At 46.4% G+C, this 6733-nt stretch overlaps 1 pseudogene; it reads left to right on the top strand.

The window, feature by feature from the left end:
* The first annotated feature begins 5655 nt into the window (after nt 1-5655).
* LOC109129500 (LEAF RUST 10 DISEASE-RESISTANCE LOCUS RECEPTOR-LIKE PROTEIN KINASE-like 2.5 pseudogene) lies at nt 5656-6362 on the top strand (annotated as a pseudogene).
* The last annotated feature ends 371 nt before the right edge of the window (nt 6363-6733 follow it).

Below are 6733 nucleotides of genomic sequence, written 5' to 3'. Positions count from 1 at the left end.
CCACTTCGCGGCATTAAGCATCAGATCGACCTCGTACCTGGAGCCCAGCTCCCGAACCGTCCTGCCTACCGCGTGAATCCCGAAGAGGCCAAGGAGCTTGAACGCCAAGTATCCGAACTCATGGAGCAAGGATACGTCCGAGAGAGCCTTAGTCCGTGCGCGGTGCCAGTCTTGCTGGTACCTAAGAAGGACGGGACATGGCGTATGTGCGTGGATTGTCGGGCAGTAAACAACATCACCATCAAGTACCGCCATCCCATTCCACGCCTAGACGACATGCTTGATGAACTCAGCGGTTCCACCATCTTCTCCAAGATAGACCTTAAAAGTGGCTATCATCAAGTGAGGATGAAAGAAGGAGATGAGTGGAAAACCGCGTTCAAAACCAAGCAAGGTTTGTACGAATGGTTGGTAATGCCATTCGGTCTATCTAATGCTCCCTCCACCTTTATGAGAGTGATGAACCATGTCCTTAGGGTCTATATCAACAAGTTTGTGGTTGTTTACTTTGATGACATCCTTGTTTATAGTAAATGCCTTGAGGAACATTTAGAACATCTATCCTTGGTCTTGGACACTCTTAGGGAGAACAAACTGTACGCTAACATTAAGAAATGCGTGTTTGGAGCTAACGAGCTAGTTTTCCTAGGCTTTGTTGTAAGTGCGCAGGGGCTTAAGGTGGACAATGACAAGATCAAGGCCATTGAGGAATGGCCGACCCCGACCAATATCAGTCAAGTCCAGAGCTTTCACGGCCTGGCCAGTTTCTATAGGCGGTTCGTGCGGGATTTCAGTTCGGTAGCTGCACCACTTACCGCCACCATAAAGAAGAGTGTTGAGTTCAAGTGGGGACCGGCCCAAGATGCAGCCTTCCGCGAGCTCAAGCACCAGCTGACACACGCGCCTCTATTGGCCTTACCGGATCTCAGCAAAACCTTTGAAGTGGAGTGCGACGCGTCCGGGGTGGGCATTGGAGCCGTGTTGACGCAAGGAGGCAAGCCTATTTCCTACTTCAGTGAGAAGCTCAGCGGACCGACGCTCAATTACCCAACCTACGACAAGGAGCTGTACGCCTTAGTCCGCGCGATGGAGACTTGGCAACATTATCTGTTGGCCAAGGAGTGTGTCATTCATACCGACCATGAGACGTTGAAGCACTTGCGCGGCCAGACCAACCTGAAGAGGAGGCACGCCAAGTGGCTGGAGTTTATCGAAACCTTTCCTTACGTCATCAAGTACAAGAAGGGCAAGGAGAATGTTGTGGCCGACGCACTTTCACGGCGCCATACACTGATCACCACCATGGATGCACGGATCCTCGGGTTTGAGCACATCAAGGACGCGTATGGTTTGGACCCGGATTTCGCTGAGTGCTACCATGAACATGGTAAAGGAAGCTATACCAAGTTCTTCGTACATGATGGGTTCCTATTCAAGGAGAGGCGCCTGTGCGTCCCAACCGGATCGATGCGGGAGTTATTAATGAGGGAAGCACATGGAGGAGGGCTTACGGGACACTTTGGCGTAGCCAAAACAATGGCCATCCTGAAGGAGCATTTCTATTGGCCTAAGATGAAGCGCATGGTGGAGAAATTATGTGGTAGCTGCATTATGTGCCGGACGGCCAAGTCCACCACGCGTCCCTATGGCCTATATACGCCCCTTCCAATTGCATCAAGTCCGTGGGTTGACCTATCTATGGATTTTGTCCTTGGTCTACCACCGTGCGACAAGAAGGACGCTATTTTCGTGGTCGTGGACCGTTTCTCCAAAATGGCCCATTTTATACCATGCAACAAGACCAACGATGCCATGCACATCGCCAACCTGTTCTTCCGAGAAGTAGTGCGATTACACGGCCTCCCCCGCACCATTGTGTCCGACCGCGAGCCCAAGTTCTTCGGCCATTTCTGGAGGACGATATGGAGAAAGCTCGGTACGAGGCTGTTGTACTCGACCGCGTGTCACCCGCAGACGGACGGCCAAACCGAGGTGGTTAACCGCACCCTCGGAGCACTACTACGGACCACCATCGGTAGTAACAGGAAGACTTGGGTCGAATGCTTTCCATTTGTGGAGTTCGCCTACAACCTTGCCACGCACTCGGCCACCCAGAAAATGCCGTTCGAGATCGCTTATGGGTTTAAACCGCTGACTCCTATGGACGCGTTACCCTTTCCGCCCGGAGAACTAGTGAACCAAGATGGCGCGAGCAAGGCCGAGCTTATCAAACAGTTACATGCGGAAGTGAAGGCCAACATAGAGCGGCGTACCGAACACTATGTGCGGACAGCCAACAAGGGCCGGAAGACCATGGTTTGCAAGGAAAGCGACTGGGTTTGGTTGCACCTACGGCCAGAACGGTTTCTGCAAAAGAGGAAGGACAAGCTGAGCCCCCGCGGAGATGGACCGTTCCGAGTCGTCGAGAGGATCAACGACAATTCCTACCGCCTTGAACTACCTGGTGAGTATTTGACTTCGACCTCATTCAATGTTTCTGACTTGGCCCCGTTTGATGTAGGTACCGAGGAAGATGTTTTCAGGGCAAAACCTTTCCAAGGGGGAGGGAATGATGGAACCCGGGACGATGGCCAGCATACGGACACGGACGAGGACCGGAGCGCGCAAGGAACCAAGGACGCGACTGCGTCTGGAATTAGACGGCCCTCAGCCCAAGCACCAAACCTGATGCCCGGAGCTACAACAAGGAGCCGGACCGCAGCTAGGACCGCAAGAAAGAAGTGCCTCATCTTTGTCCAAGCTTTCATCTAGGAACAAGCGGAACTCGACCGCGGCCCCAACCGACCCGACGAGCAGCCAACCGAGGCTCTTCTAACGGTCTTCACCATCTCACAAGGGTGAAGACCTCCAAGTCATTAGGGAAAGTAGTACTCTTTTTCCCACCTTGGGTTTGTCCCTACGTGGTTTACCAAGGGGGTTTTAACGAGGCTATGGACCCTAGTGCATGGCCATGGACCACTTCGGCCGCGTGGCCATTCTATCCTTAGTTTTATTTCTCTTTTAAGACTATGTCCTGAACGCTGCGTTTTATCTCCACCCACGTGTTTAGGGTTTTGAGAGTTCCTTTATGTAATCAGCCCTATATAAAGGGCCTAGACCCTATCATGTAAGGTAGACTATTAAGAATAAAGAACAAGAAGTTATCCTTCTCTCTCGTTTACAGTGATTGAAACGAAACCCTAGAAGTTGCACGAACCGGGTTCGTTAGCTACTAGTTTGGCCGTATCGCAAGGAGATCCATCCCTTGTGTGTTGCTACCTCATTCCACGTCTATCCCCATCTATCCGAGAGACAAACGAGTCGAGCATCTCCTCGCGTGTCTCTCTCCGTCCGTTCCTGTCGTTCCTTTGTGCCGTTTCCTTCCGTACATCGCTCCAACCACCGAGTCGTACTTTCGAATCGTTTCGCTGGGTTTGCTCCGTCCGTACGTCCGTGGTTCACGTCCGTAGTCCGGGGTCACATCACCAAGTGTGGGTTCGCTTGAAGAAAAAAAAAGTTTCCAGCTGAAAGGAAGTCAAAACTCATGCCTAGAATTGGTGGACCCTTTGAGATAAAAAGAAAGATCAATGACAATGCCTACCAACTAGATCTTCAAGGTAAGTATAATGTGAGTTCAAGCTTTAATGATTCTAATTTAGTTCCTTTTGTGGCAGATGATCCAGATTTGAGGGCAAATCCTTTTTAAGAGGAGGGGATGATGTGACCATGGATGGGGCTTATAAGGAGCAGCTTGTAGCTGAGCTTGAACCTGAGGAACTAGTAGCTGAGCTTGAACCCGAGGAGCATGTAGCGTAGGAACCATTGTTTGTACCTGAAGGACCAATGGCTAGAGCAAAAGCTAAGAGGCTAAGAAATGCACTAAATGGGCTTATTCAAGAGCTTATGTCCAAAGAGAGCATGGGAAGAACTATTGGGGATGATACCTATCAAGGCCAGCCCACTTTGAGCCTAATTCAAGTCCAAGAAAGCCCAAAATAATCACTTTGTTTTGTGGTCAAAGAGGAGTGACGAAAATAGAGTTCAACTCACCTTGGGAAGACAAACTTCAAAGAGTTGAATCTTCATTCAACTATCTATCTTTATTGTGTTTTAGTTTCAAGAATAATATTTGGCTTTGTGACCAAGTTTTCTATCTCTATATAAACTCATGCAATCGCATTTGAGAATCATCAACCAATTTTCTTTTTCATTTTAGAGTTTATCTCTTTATTCTTTGTCTAGAACATTTCTTTGTTTCTTGGTGTGTAATATCCAAGCAACAGCCTCCTTTTGCTGGACTAGTGTGTCATATCTAGCAGTGATTGGAGTTGGGAATATCATCAGACTTCCGCAACTGCTGTGCGACCCCTCAATCCATCAAATCTCCCTTGTTGCACCTTGCACCTTGGCGAGTTTCTATCCTTTTTAGTCCGGCTGAGTGATCCTCGAATTTTGGGTGTATCAGACATGCCCTCTCACTCGACGATCGGTTACAGGTTATATTATTCAGCTTGGTGACTCTCCTATTTCCTGGAAGACTCGCAAACAAGACACCGTTAGCAAGTCTTCTACTGAAGCTGAGTACCGTGCCTTGTCTTTTCTGACTTCTGAACTTTTATGGTTGAAACGGTTGCTGCATACTTTGGGGGTTCACCATGATCAACCGATGCCAGTGTTTTGTGACAGCAAATCGGCCATACACAATGCAACCAATCCTGTCTTCCATGAACGCAAGAAACACATCGAGATGGACTGTCATTTTGTTCGAGACGAGCTTCTTCGTGGTGTCATTGCTCTCAATCATGTTGATACTACTGAACAGCTCGCAAATATTTTTACCAAACCTTTGGGCCGAGATAGTTTTGCGTCATTTCGGATCAAGTTAGGCATACAAAACCTGTATGCTCCAACTTGAGGGGGAGTGTTGGAGCCTTGGTTGTGAAGTAACTTGGTCAACGTATTAATCTCGTGATATGAGCACAGTTAATGGTGATTTCCATATATGTAAAGATTGTGATTTGTTAGGATCGTTTCTATGATGTATATATGTTTGTATATCAAGGTTTAAAAGATGCATCGAATACTTCAGAACCTATGTTTCTTCAGAACCAAAGAAGAAACACTATGGTTAGCAACGGAGCTCCCATAGGCGGCAAGCCATCCATCGATGCGTTCGGGCAGAGTAGGCATCGAAGAATCAGAATTAAGAAGAAAAAAAAGTTGAAGAATGGAGTAGTGTGGTTATCTTCGTCGCAGATTCTGTAGGGTTTATAGCAGAGTCTTGACCGAGTTCGGTTAGTTACGCGAGCGACGGTTGCAGAAATGGTTTGTTAGTTACAGGAGCGACGGTTCAGTTTTGTTTGTTCTGATGATCATAAGTTAGTGAGAATTAGATATTTACATCTTCGATCCTTCTCTGGTGTATTTTTAAGTAAGCATGTGTAGGACATTCTCCTTTACATGATTACTTATCCACATTTGGTTTTGAATATCAAGCGGTATGTGTTCAGGCACAAAAATTATTTGTTTATGGAAATGATTGGGTAGTTAACAGGTAAAGCGAAGTGGTCAGGAGTCAAGGAAGCTGGTCGAAGATGTTCACCTTGACCAGTGAGCTTGGAGATTTTAGTTATTCTTATGGCACAAGTCATGTAGTCAAGGAAGTCATCACATATGGACTGGGGAGAACTATATAGAATTGCGTTAGGCATTGCTCATGGTCTAGAGTACTTGCACCATGGCTGCAGAACCAGGATTGTGCATTTCGACATTAAACCACAAAATATACTCTTAGATGACAATCTTTGCTCCAAAGTATCAGACTTTGGCCTTGCGAAGCTCTGCGAGAAGAAAGAGAGTATTTTGTCATTGTTAGACACAAGAGGTACAATTAATAGGGTACATTGCACCTGAACTGTTTTCAAGAATGTACCGTTGAGTTTCCCACAAGTCGGATGTGTATAGCTATGGAATGTTGGTTCTTGAGATGATTGGAGCAAGGAAGGAAACATCAAGTGAAGACTCTGCATCGAACCCAAGCTCAATATACTTTCCTGAATGGGTAGGATCTTGAGAATCAAGACAATAGCATCAACAATGAAGAAGAGGAGATAGCAAAGAAGATGACATTGGTTGGTTTGTGGTGCATTCAGTCTTCTCAATCAGATCGTCCATCGATGGACAGAGTAATAGAGACGATGGAAGGGAACCTCAATGCTCTTGAAGTTCCTCCAAGGCCTGTTTTTCAAATTCCTTCAGAACCTCTTCAAGAATCTTCTACAATATCAGAGGATGTCTCGGCTTATACAGAGGTATCTTCGATAAATGTCACAAAAAGAAAAGAGACCCTTGGAAGCTATTAAAGAAAAAATTAATGTGGCAAGAAAACTGGTTACGCCATTACACTTAAAGATGATAATAAAAATTGAGTTTCATCTACAAACAACCTGTTTTGTTAAAGGTCACCAGATTATAAAACGCTCATCACTTCTCAGTCTCAGGCCTTTTCATGGCAACAATTTCCTACTTCATTCTTAGTTCTCTTTCAAACAACAAACAAAAGGCTTATGTGATTTGTATTTAAAAATTCGAAGCTCAATGTTCTTGTCCAAAAATGCTTTTCTAAGGAACACAGCCGATCCAACGGAAGGGCAGTGCTTGAACTTGAAAAGTACTTAACTGATCATTGATCAAATACAACAATCTCGCCGATACGTCCAGAATACATTACAAT

This window comes from Camelina sativa, chromosome 16 (assembly GCF_030686135.1).
Source record: "Camelina sativa cultivar CO46 ecotype springtype chromosome 16, ASM3068613v1".
NCBI lineage: Eukaryota > Viridiplantae > Streptophyta > Magnoliopsida > Brassicales > Brassicaceae > Camelina > Camelina sativa.
The sequence above is the reverse complement of the archived record's forward strand: the minus strand, read 5'-3'. Positions and strand labels throughout refer to the sequence as shown.